Source organism: Uloborus diversus, chromosome 6 (assembly GCF_026930045.1).
Source record: "Uloborus diversus isolate 005 chromosome 6, Udiv.v.3.1, whole genome shotgun sequence".
In the NCBI taxonomy this organism is placed as follows: Eukaryota; Metazoa; Arthropoda; class Arachnida; order Araneae; family Uloboridae; genus Uloborus; species Uloborus diversus.
In genome coordinates, this window is record NC_072736.1 from 24,750,018 (window position 1) to 24,765,595 (window position 15,578).

Here is a 15,578-nt window from a genome sequence, read left to right on the forward strand (position 1 = left end):
CGATCTCTCCGTATATGGTAAAGGCTAATGTTTTTTTCAGTAAGTTACAAGCGACTCTAGATCCTTATTTATTAACTGTATGATCAGACTTAGACTACCTACTAGAGAATTTGACTTTTACCGGTAAGAAATTTTGCGCAATCAGAAGTGTTAGTGAAACTAGAGTAAGCAAGTTGGAAACGTTTCTTCATTGTCGCTCCATAACGTGCGCTTATAGAATATTTATAGAAACTCAGTAACTGAATAGTTTAATTTCAAAACGAATTATATCCACTTTTGAAAAATGTTCTCTTTCGTTTTCAGAATATCTAGTAAAAGCCGTATCGACCCATGAATTTCTTCTCTTAGCAGTATAATCTACTGCTAAAAATGCGGGAAACATTATTTTTATCACCTACCCATCCACTTATTAACTTATCCCTCATTTGCAAGTGTTATCCACTTATTCACTTTAATATCAAAAGGACACGTAGCCAAATTTAAATTTACCACTTCTAATCAAAAAGTAGTTCACAATTAAAATAGCGGAGCGAGGCGCTGGCTGATCATATCAATCATGATGCCCGTCCGTATTAAGAGATCACAGCACCTTGCGCAAGTCTGTTATCAGTTAGGCAAGCGTGACCTCAAATTCTGATTCTTAAATTAATATTTAATAATTAATATCACAATTAAATTGTAATTAATGATTAAATTGTGATTAATTGATAAAAATTGTAGATCTATTAATATCTACAATGTTATTTGAATCGCCTTGGGTGGTTTCATTGTTCGTATCTAATTGGATCGAATGTCCTTTTTTAAAAATATTCAATGAAATAATGAAAAAGTAAGAAGGAATAAAGTAGAGTAAAAAATGTTTAAAAAGGTTGAATATTTTGTTACAATTTTAGTTTATTTCTGAAGAAAATGCGGGGTTTTTTTGCAAAAGGGAAGATATCCACTGTTTTCAACTAAAGAGGAGTATATCTAAAATAAAATTGGCAATTTAAGTCGGGTAAAATTCCTAGACCTATGCTAATGCTCGCTTGTTATTCTACCAAAACAATGTGAAATTCGGAATTCCAACAGTGTTTGTGCGTAAAGTTATTTTCGTTTTCCCCAAAAATATAAATCTGAATATAGTCAGTTTTGAAAGTAAACTCAACTGTTCTTACATAGTTACTATTCGTTCTCGAAAGCAAAGACTGCCGCTCAGGATAGATTCCATAGTGTAGTTATACAGTTGTACTTAATAATATTCCAAACTACTAGGCTTATATTTTTCCTTTTTGGTTTTTACGCAGTCTGATTTTTTGTTTTTATTTTTTCGCTTTTATTTAAGGTTTTTTGCTTTCTCAGGAGCGGCGATTTGTGAAAGTCTAGCCTGTGGGGGCCGCCCGAAGAAATTGTCTGCCGCTCGGCCTTCAACTGTAGCTCGGCCTTGGAATCTGTAGTCACTCCAGAGCTCCCCCGTACCTACCATTGTTTGCGGCTTAACCAGTTCGATGGGACCCTGAAGACAGCTCTGTTTTGAACCTGACCAGAATCCGATCAACCCCTGGTCCAGCACCTCCAGAGATTGAATCCGGGACTCTCCGGGCAAAAGTCCGATGCCTTACCGATCAGGTCACCACGGCCTAACTGTAGCTCGGCCACTATAGCCCGGCCTTGGAACCTGTCTGCCGCCTCTCGGCCTGTGAAACCTGTCTGCCGCCTCTCGGCCTGTGAAACCTGTCTGCCGCCTCTCGGCCTGTGAAACCTGTCTGCCGCCTCTCGGCCTGTGAAACCTGTCTGCCGCCTCTCGGCCTGTGAAACCTGTCTGCCGCCTCTCGGCCTGTGAAACCTGTCTGCCGCCTCTCGGCCTGTGAAACCTGTCTGCCGCCTCTCGGCCTGTGAAACCTGTCTGCCGCCTCTCGGCCTGTGAAACCTGTCTGCCGCCTCTCGGCCTGTGAAACCTGTCTGCCGCCTCTCGGCCTGTGAAACCTGTCTGCCGCCTCTCGGCCTGTGAAACCTGTCTGCCGCCTCTCGGCCTGTGAAACCTGTCTGCCGCCTCTCGGCCTGTGAAACCTGTCTGCCGCCTCTCGGCCTGTGAAAGCGAGATGTTGCCAGTGTACTTGATATGTATCATTTTTACTTTAATTTTTCTCTTTAAAATTTCTGAAGATGGAGCCTTAACAAGCAAGTATAACAGTCTGGTATACTTGCAGATTATGCCGACTCAAAAGGATGCGCATACACTTTTCCCAAAAGCACTTTATGTGAAATGTTTTGACATTTTTTTCTTATTAAGCACTAAGCTGTAAAGTACTTACCGATACTCTAGATACTTTATTGTTTCAGCTTGAATCTACCTTTACAGGGCTATTCGTAAAAGCTACTATAATTTAATCTGAACTTTTAGATTTTATATTTAATAAAGTAAATAGTAAAGATTTCCCTTATACAACCAAAGTACTGCTATCTTTACCGGCGGTGCAAATAAAGTTAGTCCTGAAATACCTGCAAAAAGTACAGTTTTAATTATTTTCATTTCATTAAGTTTAAAATAAAAACACATTTTTGTTAATTACTCTAGCCAAAAAATCGTAATTGATACGTATTCAGTTATTTCTTCTCATCTTTAACTTGCACAGACGATAGATATATAAAATTTTATGATTTTCGTTTACGTAATCTGTTTTCCTGGTTAATTTCGGCTCTTGTGGTTTCGAACTGAAATGATTCTTCATGGGGTATTTTAGACAGAATTTTTAGTGTGACTAAAGTAGGGTTTATATAGATGTTTAGAGCAGTCGTTTTATGACATTCCTGCGTCTTGCAGTTTCAATTAGAACTGTACTTCGGTTTTAGTTTCTGTGGCTCCGTATGATCCTTGTGTGCTGAAGTAGTCTTGCTAAATTTGGTCAAGATCCGAGGTGATCTGTTGGTTTGTTATGGATAACTTACACACGATATGTATCGAGATAGATGTAGTCCCTAATAACACCAGTCACTGTATCGCTTATTTCGTGAAAGCAGTTACACAAATTATAACTGAAGTAGAGAACAAAGGTTTTTGAATGAAAAAAATACTGATAACCACTGTTGTTTTACCTTGTATTAGATAAACTTCGTGAAAATCTTTGGTTGCAATAAAGGAGTTTTTTTTGAAATGGGAACTGCTTCTCAAATGAGGAGTATTACTATTAATCTTTTCAGACACCGGTAGAGATTGGTGGTAAAATTAAAGAACTACCAGTGGTGGATTTCATCTATGTTAAGCAAAAGAATTAATATAGTCGAAGTTTTTTATTTCAATTTAAAAGGCGAGTTTTGAGGGACGGGTTTTGGATGTACTATTCCATCTCACTTAACTCCCTGATTACAGTCCAGTTTTCCCTTGACTAGTTCAAAATTGTACCTTTGCAAGTGCCTAAGATTTTGCGACAAAGAAGTGGATGAGGCCTGTAGAAGCAAATATTTTACAACAGAATAAAAAATAGCAGTCAGAATCTGACTATGGTCTCTTATTTGTTACGGGAAAAGAAAATGTTGCATACATAAGTGAAAAATCCCTTATGGAACAAATCTCGAGTGATTATTAAAACATTTTTCAATTCATATGAGCAAATGGTCACGGAACAAATTTCAATTTTGATGCAAATTAATGTTTTTGATGTGTGAAACATAATGTTCAGATAAACTAAAACTTAATACTATTGGTTTTTCATGAGTTGGGTGTAATTGATATTACAGAAATCACCAGCGGATAGATTGCACCATAAACATTTAAGCTGGGAGGGGGAGGGAGCATCATTTAAATTATCTGATGTTTGGTTCAGTGTGGCTAAATGGAGATGCGTCAAAATTTAAATATAGTGTTATTGCGCTTTCCAGACTTCAATTTAAAATGAAACTCGCTTATTACTTCGCGAGATCTATTCATAACGTACAATTATTTCTCTCGTTTAACTATAACAGATCAGCAGAATTGCGCCAAATACCGTCGTTTAAAAAAATGGTAATATTTCTGAAAAAGAAAGAATAAATCACTTTTATTTCTTAAATTTGTAAGACATCAATTCAACTATTTTCGAGTAATTTAATGTTATCGGCAATGCTACTTTTCCAGTTACGGTTAAAAGCAATGGCTCTAGAGTCTTGGAAATTAATTGCTGACTAGACTTAGATAAGCTACCGGAGATTCTAGGTCTTTTAACAAAACAAAATTTTAGCGAGCATTCAAGTGTAAGTGAAACCAAAGTATACTCCTAGTTAGAAAGGTCTGTGTATACAAATTCCTGCGTATACTAAATACTCAAACAGTACCTGGGATTTTTTTATGCATAGAAATTTGTATGTCTGAGTCAGAAATGTAATAAACCACCGTGCCACGTCGATTAAAAAAAAAACTGCCTAAATTTCTACCTATACTGTGGTATACTTCCTTGTGAATGGAAATTCTTAGTCATTGTTGCATGAGGCTATGTTTGTCTTGAGTCCATTTACACAAACGAGCTGATGTGTGCATCACATGACTTCCTTTTACGCCAATTTATGATAATAGTAGTGCATTGGAGTAAGCAAAGAAGCACTTTAAATATTTTTGCTTCAAGTTTGTTACTAACTTGAAGCAAAAAAATAAAGTTTTATAGAGATTAATTTTCCCAATATTGGACATTTTAATTTGGTTCGATTGTTAACTCTCCAAATATCGCCAATAGTGCCGAAAATGAAAACATATTTTTAAAACAGCCGAATTTTTTTGTTGCTAAGTTGGCGAAAAAAACTTGGCGACCAAAAGCTTGGCGATATGTTGCCAAGCGTTTTCCAAATTATAACACCACTTGAGTTTGCATTGATATTAACGACGATTCCCCCCCCCCCCAAGTATGTGTAAAAGACCCCCTTAGGAACATCAGAGTGCAATCAAAAACATAGCGTTTTTTGAGTTATGCGAGGTATATACGCACGCACATACATACAGACGTCACGAGAAAACTCGTAATTAATGCGGGGATCATCAAAATCGATATTTCGGGTGTCTGATCGATATTTCGGGATATATGTTCGTAGACATATATCCACGTGTAGTCGGGTTTAAACAAAACACAACATTCGTTCGGGGGCGAGCGAAATGGAAATTAAGGCCTATTTTTGTGTTAAAATTTTTTCGTGAATACAAAACTTCCTTTACTTCATAAAAGGAAGTAATACAGGAAATAAAATTAATTTTGTCCTGTTTTTTTACCTCTTCCAGGCTTGCCTTTTTTAATTTCAAAACAAATCGACTTTCTGCTGAAAATTATGTAATTTTTAAAACACGAATTCATTAAATATTCATAAGCTGTGCTTTGAGACTTTTCTCAGCGTTTGCTTTCTTTGCACGGTTGACCATGATCCTTCTGAGGTATTTTAAATTCTTTTTAAACGAAATTCTCAATATTCGTTAATGCTCAGTTTAATTTTGAAAAATGTAACCTGCCAACATGCATTAGATCCTAAATTCCCCCATCTTAACATTTTCTGTGCTTGCGTCCGAAACATTCCCTTTCTTTTATTAGTTTCTATGTATATTTCCCTGTTTTTCTGGAATTTTAGGAGGTATGTATAAATTTTGGAAATGCTTTGCTGCCGAGCGGAGCAAAAATAGTGATGATACAGGAGATTAAAAAGGGTGATTAAAAGTACTTCATTTCAATCTGCACTTTCGAGTATTAACTCTACTTAGAAGTGAAATCCTAATTTATATCCTAATAGATTTATTAGTCCTGTTACGATTCAATTACTGTGGGGTTTTCTTCCTCCCGTTCGATTAACTATGATAATCAAATATTCAATAAATATTCAAGGACTAAAAATAACTTCTGGAATTCTATATTTATTTTAAATTTGTAATGCTGCAAAAGAGTATAGATTTTAGTGACTATCTCAATGACTTCGTGATAAAAAGGGATGGTCCATCACTGGACTTTGCCACGACTAAAGTATCTGCGCATTAGACCATTGTTACCCCCAAATCCGGGCATATTCCTAGATTATCGACAGTATGCTAAACAACTGTTGCGCAATTACAAGAAGCCCCCTTTATCGTAAAAAGGCTTTGATCTTCTGTTGCTTAAAGCCGCGGAGATCAGGAATCAACGGTATTACTAAGTGAATTATCTTTAATGATCCACTTTTATTAAAGAAAAGTAAGGTTAGAAAAATCCTTAACTTGAAGTCGGCACAGTGGATGTTAACTCAAAAAAAAGTGCTCGAATTGTCGAAACTGCATAAGAAACCAAATAGACGCTCAGTTTATCACTCAGTAACAAAGAAACGCTCAAAAGGAACCAGATATCAACAAAGCAAAATTGAGAAATGAATTTTAGGTAGGAAAAATTGAAGAAAAATACCATAATCACAAACTAATGCAGTTAGTTTAAATAAGATAAGAGTTTAAAAAAGAAAGAAATGACATAATACAATAGGAAGAGATTTAAGAAAAAGAACTAGACACCAGTAACTGAAAAACACGAAACTGATTTAAATTATACTATTTTTTAAAACTTGTTTTTCAGCTACCATGTGATGAACAAAATCGAAAAAGAAACTCTTTAATTAGAAAAATCTCTCGGCTCGTTGGAGCTCTGTAGGCTCACAGGTATGTTGATGACATTTTGAAGCCAGCTGTGTTGTGTCTACTCTAAAAATCTAAATTTATCAGAAAGAACTGTTTGAAGGTACAAAATGTCTATTGCTGGTCGTGCCACCAGCTCTAATAACAAACTATGTGTGGATGTGAAAGGAAATTCAACTACTTTGGGATATTATACAGCTTGTTTGGAAGTTGATTCGTTTGTGGCAAAAATCTACTGCAAGTGAACTTCTGTAATTATTTCTGTAATTATGTGATTCCGAGTACCTATTTGCACAGCGTCGAAGGTTGGGTTTTTATCTTACTGAAATATAGTTTCTGCTGCTATCATGCTACATTAATTATGCGTTTTGCTTTAACCCTGGTTTGAAGATAATATCATGAACTGATTATGCATACATCTATTTTATACAGTCAAAATCTGTTTTTCTTCGTTTAACCTACAATATATTATATTAATTAAACGTTTTAATGGTGTTGAGGTAGTTTTCCTGGAAGTAACTACATGAGCTTCAATAAATAAAATAGTTTGAAGTGATTGTGATAGCTTAGTGGCAACGATCTATATGGCTGTGTGCGGGTGTCATATATAAATCCAGTTTTAAATTTTGTATTAAAGTTTGGCCAATAAATCAGATAGTATGTTTACTCCTAAACATAAAAGTGCTTGAATTTTTGAAGGGTTAAAAGACGTGTAAACTAAATTTTTGAGGCATCAAAATGTTCTTTCTACACGTTGGCCGGAAATTTTACTTTCTTTTTTTCTTTTACTTCTGTCCGATTGTTGAATATGTGCCACTTGACCGAACGTATTTTTTTTTTTTTTTTTTTTTTTTGAGGTTGAGCGTGGAACTATGGACGACACAACTAGTGTTCTATAGAATTAATGTTAGCGCATTAGAAGTTCACGCAGAACACGAAAGGTACCAAAATGCTAAATTATTAAAGGAACTTTCTCTCATAAAAGTAACTTTCATTTAAGATTCTGTTTTGATAGACAGTTAACCAAATTTTTTTTAAATTATTTTGTCAGATTGTTATCCTGAATGCATATAGGGTTGTATGTTCAACCTGTTAAAACCAATTACTAAACGCATTTTTACCAACTTTTACTGATTTTACATGTTAGTGATGCGTTTCAAAATATCTTTTGCGTATAATTGTCTTGACCGTTTAAAATCTTTCCTGGCTGTATCAGTGACATAATTCAGCTAGGTAATAGTTTCACAGCTATATAAATATTTCTATAAAAAGTTTCAAGTAATAGTTGTTTAAATACAATGCATCATTTTTGATTTTTTCAAAGCTTCCTTTAGTTAATACGAGAATTTCAAAAAAAAAAAGTTTTATATTTTATTTTAAATGTTGAAAAATGTATTTTACAATCAGATTAACTTCGTTAATATTTTTATATAGTTCCAATAATGCCCTTAATTTTCTGTCAAATCTGTTTTTGTTGGATAAAGGGGCCCCACAAGTAAATCATTATTAAAAATGAAATTTCTACTAATGATGCTGTGTAAATTCAATGAGCAGTTATGCATAAAATTGATTAAATCTAAATTTTTGCTTTATAGTCTAAAACTACATCTGAACAAATTTTTACTTTAAAAGTAAGAATGGAGGCAGTGGCAGTTTTTATTGGGTCAAACCGTTCCATGACATAGCAAATGATTGTGGTTGAATCGAAAGATAAGGCTCTTTTTAATTTGGCTTTAAGCCTGAAGAAATGAAACTAAGGCTTTGACTGATAAGAAGTGCTGGAAAATCCATGTCAAAATATCTTAGTTTGTAGATTTTAGAGTGTAGTCTTTAGGTAGTTTCTGCATGCTTTTTGACTGTAGATTTAGACTCTCTTTTGTTTGTAGGCTGGCGTGTGTTTTTCAGCATTTCCTGTCGGGCAAGTAAGTGCCAGGCTAAGTTTGTTTTTAATTCTATTAAAAATCTCCCATTTTGTTTAAACGGGAAGAAGAAGCAGCTGAGATAGCATTAGTACTAAGATGAGTTTAGCTACGTTCTTGTGGTAGTTATGTAATACTTAATGACTAATCTAACTTTTTTTATCTAACAACTTCTACTACAGGAATGCAGCACAACTTTTCAAAATGAAAAATTATGCATTTTTTTTTTGTAATTCAGTAAGAATTTTCACTGCCTCCTTAAAAAAATTATTTCGTATGAATCGAAAAACTATTTGGCTTATATACAACATGAATATACATGTTTGACTTTTCATTCAAAAAGGTGCAAAGTAATTAGTGACCTTATTTAAAAAATAGTGTTTTATTTGTTATTTCTGCAACAAAAACAGATTTTGAAAGGAACTTGATATTTGGTAGGATGCCATAAGAATCTTCTTTTAAAAAGATTTTTTAAATTTAAACCAGTACAAAAAAAGAGTTGAAAATGCGTGTTAAGCGAAGTTAGATTACTTCATATGCAGTGAAAAAACATAAAATGGCCTAAAACTATTGTGAAATTACTAAAACAGATTTGTTTTAAAAATAAATACACCCTTTGTGTCAAATCCTCGTAATAAAACGAATCGAATGTTTTTAGGATGTACCACCCGGGAGGTTAAGCGTATTTTACTCATGCATCAGACAAAATAAAGAGCACCATAATGCACAAAACACTTCATACCAAGGAAGATCATTTGAAATAGAGTATCATTAATTGAAAGTCGGTAAAAGTAGAAGAAATATCCTTAATTAAAATTTTTTAAAAATGACGTACTTGTCACATGTTTTAAGTTTGCACAAACATATGTACTTAAAAGATAACATTCGAGTAAATTTTGTCAAACTTTCCCTTCAATAAGACGTAATTAACTTATTTTGGCATTTCATGTGTTGCTCACCCATTTGAACTTTCCCATGCGATAACCTCAAATTTACCTGTAAAAATATTTATCGTAATTGTGATATTTGGATCACAATTACATAAATTAGTTTCTTTATCCAATAAAGAAAGATTATTTCAAACCAAACTGCCTCAGTTGGGTCACAACAATTACATTACTCAATTTTAAAGATTTTAATAGATGCGTTTGTATTAAACTTTCTTTAATGAAGTTGTATGTCCAGAAACGTTCCGGAGTAGGCAGCACAAAATAATTTAAGCTTAGTCGATTCATTCAATGACTTTTGTAGTATGTAAACAAATGATTAAGAAAGTCATAGTATGTACCTAGAAAACTGGTTTCGGGTGAAAAAATCTAAATGTGCAAAGTGCATGATTCAGTACTTAAAAAAATATGATTATGAATCAAAACATTTAATTGATAAGTATGACAGCAGCAGAAAGTTTATTTCAGTGAGTTGTCAAGCCAACCATGGAAGAAAAGTATAAGCGAAGTACTCTGTAGGAAAGTATTCTGAGTTATACAAGTCCAGATATTTCCATAAATGTAGCAACTGCCTAACTGATTCGATAATATCCCTATGAGGTTGAAATTACCTTAGCAAAGCGTTCTACACATTCTTCATAGTCAAAAAAAAAAAGCAACTTGCTAAGCCATTAGTAGATACTAGTTGGCTTCGACCCTACATACTTCGCTCGCTAAACCCCGTTCGTCGATTGCGGTAGTTCAATGCCGCCTGCGGCGGGAGACAGTTGATTTTAATGCTTATACCCCAGAAATTCTGAAGACATCCAAAGGTGGGGATGTCCTTATGACATTCTCATAACTGGAAGTCCATTACTTTAAAGTTTCAAAGGGTGAGACAGTGGAACGGCTTTTCCCGAATGTCCTGTATCTAACGACATTATTAATCTGGTAGACATTGCCAGGGCGGATGAGATAGGATAAAACAGGGCCGTAACCAGACTTTTATTTCGGAGTGGGTTTCAAACACATTTTTTGAAACATTTATATGGTCTATCAAGTTTGATTTCATGTGTATTCTATTATTTTTTGTTACAGTAAATTATCTAAATGGAGGGAGGGTATGTTCTTAAAAAAAAACACCATATTGTTGCATAATAAATGAATTTCTCAATAACTCTATTACCATAAACACAAAGAGTTTGTACAATGTTTCAGTCATACTAGGTTCATTTCACAAATAAAGTTGAAATGATAACATTATTTTTGTCACTAAAAAATGAAATGTATTATGGAAAGCTTTATTTTAGATGAAAAATTTCGGAGGAGGTTTGAACCCTATAAACCACCCCCTTGCAAACGGCTCTGGGGTAAAAGACAGGTTATAATAGTATAGTTCTTTTTCATATAGTTGCAAATGTCGTCAACAAAAATATAGCATTTGACCCCATAACTTGTTAGTATCCTCAGCTAGTTGACGCTTCGCATTGAGTCCCAAACAAGGGAGATTTGGCGCTTCCGTGAACGCATAGTTGTGAATATCGTGGAATATGTTACTGTTTGTTTTCAATCTGATCTCGCACCGCCTTGAAAATATAACCGGCACAAGTCAATAGCTTTATTTGCATCATGGGAAAAAAAAAAGGTTACTGCCTGTCCCAGCAAATCGCTCTCGAGGTTACTAATTCCATGGTAATGCTACTGCGCTGCCTAACATGGGCACCCATATGCAAAATTTTAAAGGGAGAAGGACGGTCAGATGTTTTCCCGTGGTTTAGCAAGATATTTTCCGTATGGAAACAGATTTCAATACATATTCGAGATATTAAAAATACATAAAAAAAGGAGTGTTATTTTTAAGATCCGATTTCAGTTGTCGATATTTAGAGTTCACCATTAAATCACATTAAAATTGCCAATATTGGGAAAATTAATCTGAATGAAAAGTTTTTGCTTCGATTCGCAGCAAACTTTGGGCGAAAATATTTAAAGTGTTTCTTAGTTTGCTCAAAGGCACTATTATCATTAAATTAGCGTAAAAGGAAGTCATATGATGCACACGTCAGCTCATTTTTCAAGAGGTGGCTTAGTTTTTTCAATTCAGTTTAGCTTAAATTCGGATTTTTACTGCTTTTTTGATGCAACAAAGGACCCCGAAAGTAGTATGGTTAGTCATTTGGCTCAATTTCTACTAACTAACTGAAAGTCTTTTAAAGGGGGATTTCTTCTGAAAAAGACAGATTATTTTGCTTTCTTTACAAGGGAACAATACTACGGAGCAACCAGTTATTGCATGCAGGTCTTATTGCTAATTTTCAAAGATCAATCATAGGAAAGCAGATTCCTTATAGTAAAAAAAAAGAAATATAAATGCACGCTGTAACGGTTGTTCCCTACAGAAATGATCTTAAAATGCAAACTAGTAATTCGGGAGGGGGGGGGGGGGATCTTACGAGTAGAAATGTTAGAATAAGAGCATAAATTGAGATGAATACTTAAACATTTTGACGGCAAATTTGTTATTTTCCGAATCATTCACTTGTTTTTGCGAAAAATAAGACTAACGCATCTTGTCCAGTGGTTCACATGCATTGGATACTTTCTGAAGTAGTGTCGTCATTCAATTACGCTAGTAATAAAACGGTACGTTATGTGGATCATAAAACGGTTTAACGCATCAGAACTACTCTTTAATCTATTTTTTCGAAAGTTTGGTTTCTGTGAAGCTGAATTAGGTTCTCAAGTACCTCTCGCTTTACAATTTGACCGCATATTACATACCTCACCATTCATTCCTTATTTTTTTGTTCAGAAGTCCTCTTACCAAAAAAAAGTTAGATTTTATTTTATCGAAGGTCGGATACCTTATTTTGAACACGGTCCCACTTTTTTAATACATATTCTGGAGTGCATTTCCCATAAATTTTAACTATGAGCTTTTGCTCCAAATAGTTTGCATTGTCGTCTATTTTCTATATCTACTGGTTGAGAAATAAAAAATAAGCATAGCAAATGCTGAAAGATTACATCAATGAGGAGCAGTGTTTTAAATTTTCGTGAGCTTACATTCCATGCGCAAATGAAAAAATGCATTGTACCACTCATTTAAGTCTTCATTCCTGATTTTTTTTAAATTTAACCGAACTCAAAGTTTAAATTAAAAATATTTCTACGTAACATTTTTTTGAAACTATAAATATGATACTTTTAACTAGTAAATTGGCAATAAAAGGAATTCTAATAAATAGCATATTTCAAGGCTAAAATTTTAATTCAAAAGAAAACGCATGAAAAAACTCTCAGCGCGTGTAAGACTCCAGGGGAAAAGAGGAGAAACTTATGGATAAACAGAAATAGGTATTTTTTCTGAAATTATTTTTCATTAGCTGAGTTTTTAAAATGCATGGAAAAATTAATTGGGATAGCGTTGGATTAAAACATAGTTGCTGTCTTTCAAGCAATTTAACAATTCCACTTGTTCTCGTATTAACCTCGCCAATTGTGTGGTTAAACTGCAGCATTCTGAATGTTCTGCTCTCTAAAATAGTTCAAGATTCACTACATTTAAAAAATGAGTTATTAACTCGAACATTACTCGAAAGTATGTTTAATTTACATTATAGCAAAGTTGGTAGCCGTAATTATCCTTTTTTTCATTCATTTCTTTAAAATGTTCAGTCTGAGTCAAGTTGCTTGACATTTATAGAGGTGTCATTTACCCAAGTATTCTTTGAATGAATTTTACAATATTAACTTATTAACTCGAAGATTATTGACAACATTTAAAATCTGTATTTTTGTAAATGATTTGGTGTAGGATGTAGTATTTATCTCCACTGAAACTTTTTTTCGCTTCGATATTTGGAAGTAGTTAAAAGCAGGCAAATTAAAAAGCATGAATGAATTCAATTTTCATCGGAAGGACTAGTTTATGGTCCATTTCTTGGAGTTTTGTATTTTTCCGAAACCCAAACCTTTTATTTTTCTCAAACTTGAAACGTATAGATAATCTGATTTTGTAGTTGGAACTGCATCAGCAATGCATTTTTAATCTTGCGACAGAGCTTTGTTGCTCCGAAGATCATGGGATGCAAATTCTCATTTGAGGAAACATTTTTGGTGAAATTTGTTTGTGTATCAGTAGCTGGTGTGACAAAACTTGCCAACTAAAGGCAATTAAGCACTCAATGTAATTTCTGTTCAAATTATTCTTCAGCTAGTAAGTAGTTGCTACTCACTAAGAGTTTTAACTGTATTTAACACTACGGTCATCTAATCTTGTGCAAAGCTTTCTGGTATCGACTTTATTACTTTTTTTGTAATATTAAAGATTATGTTCAAGACACTGGCGAAATTTTAAGAACTCTATTGTGATAGTGTATCTAGAGCAACATATGGCACTTTTTGCAGTACACTTATACTGACTTTTTAAAAACCAGTAGTTATGCTTTTTCCCTGAGCATTCGACTTCGAATCGTGTGGCTTCTTTTTGCAGTGATAAGTAATTAAAATAATTATATAAAGGTGATGTCAGGGGGCATAACCTTACATTTAAGTCCCCAAAAGCGTGAGACAAAACTTCACACTTATTACAGAAGTTATGAGTGCAAGCTGACGAAAGTGAACGTTCCAGTCTAAAAACACATGAATGTAAGCTTCTTTATATAGCCTATATTTCAAGAAGTTTTACCACGTTCCAAGTAATTTGCTAATACTGCTGTGAATTGATGTGTGCAAAAATTACGTCTGTAAATGATTGAACCTTGTTTCTGAGCTATTCTTTGTGTATGAAGGGAACAGCAAGAACCTTTTTGCTAGTGAAAGCTTCTGATAAGATATTCTGCTTTGTACTTAACGGTACATTTTATTCTAGTTTTTAATAGGAGGGGCACAGTGATAACGTGTGTTAAGGAAAGTTCCACTCTTTCTTGCAAGCACTTAAACTTCGTTACTTGAGTTACCATTATGTCAAATGGAACAAATAAACAAGGTGCGTTCCCAAGACGATTATGACGGCTTGTTAAGTCCTGCGAAAAACTAGATAGTAAGTTTATCGCGTTTGATTTTTTTTTTTTTCATCTGTTTGCTTACCTTTCATTTTTCCCCTTCAAGTTTTCCCAATAGAATCAAAGGTTTCCAAATAATTAGTAGGTATTGACTGAAGTAAGGAAATACCTTTGTTATTAGTTTTCTAAATTCACTGGCCATAACTGATTTGCTACTGCTAGTTTCTCTTCAATCTGATTAATCAAATATATAGTAGTCTGAGCAGATCTTTCAAGGGGTATAGCTCCTAAATTCAGATTGCCATCAAGAAATTGTTTTACAGAGCCAAGGTAGTTTTGTTTATGAAACTTTTATGTACCATTTGAAGTCTTCCATGCAGTCTTCGCTTAAATATAGGCCTCAGTTTTCTTTTCAATCTAGAGAAGTAGACAAATTAAAATTCAAATATGAAATCAAAAACAGATGATTAACTTGAAATAAATCCATATGTTGAAACTATACAGGAATGCACTATATTTGAAGTTTTTAGTCCGAGCTACAACGAGTTTTGGCAGTAACTTTACTTTAAATGCATTGCCTAATGCAGTAAAAAACCTAAAAGCAATATTACTACATTTAATAAGTCTATGATTCATATTCACACACGCAATCATTTTGGCAGAATGATATTAGTAAAAAAACAATAATTATTGAAACATAATTTAGTGACTCCATACTAAAATCTAATGGTTTTTAAAGTGTCATGGACCATTTTAAAAAAGCCAAAATTTGGTACGGCAACTTTTCATAAAAACAGATCATTGCGACAAAGACTTGATTCTGAAGGGTATATCTTAATACTTCAATAAAGTAATATAGTCACTATTACCAAAGGATATTTCATGCTTGAAATATTAAACTGTAATAAAATTGAATTTATATTTAAAGCTCCTTTTGAGTCGCATAAAATCACTGAACAGTCATCAGTTTTTAGCAATATCTTTGTTATAATTGTAATCCAGCGAGATGAATGGTTAATCTGCTACCAAGTATATTTACATGTTTGCAGGCTAAAGAATTTTCACGAACTTGATGCTTTTCGAAATTTGAAAAATGCATTGCAAAAACTGCAGATTAAGAATTGTGTGTTAGTTCTGTGATTGT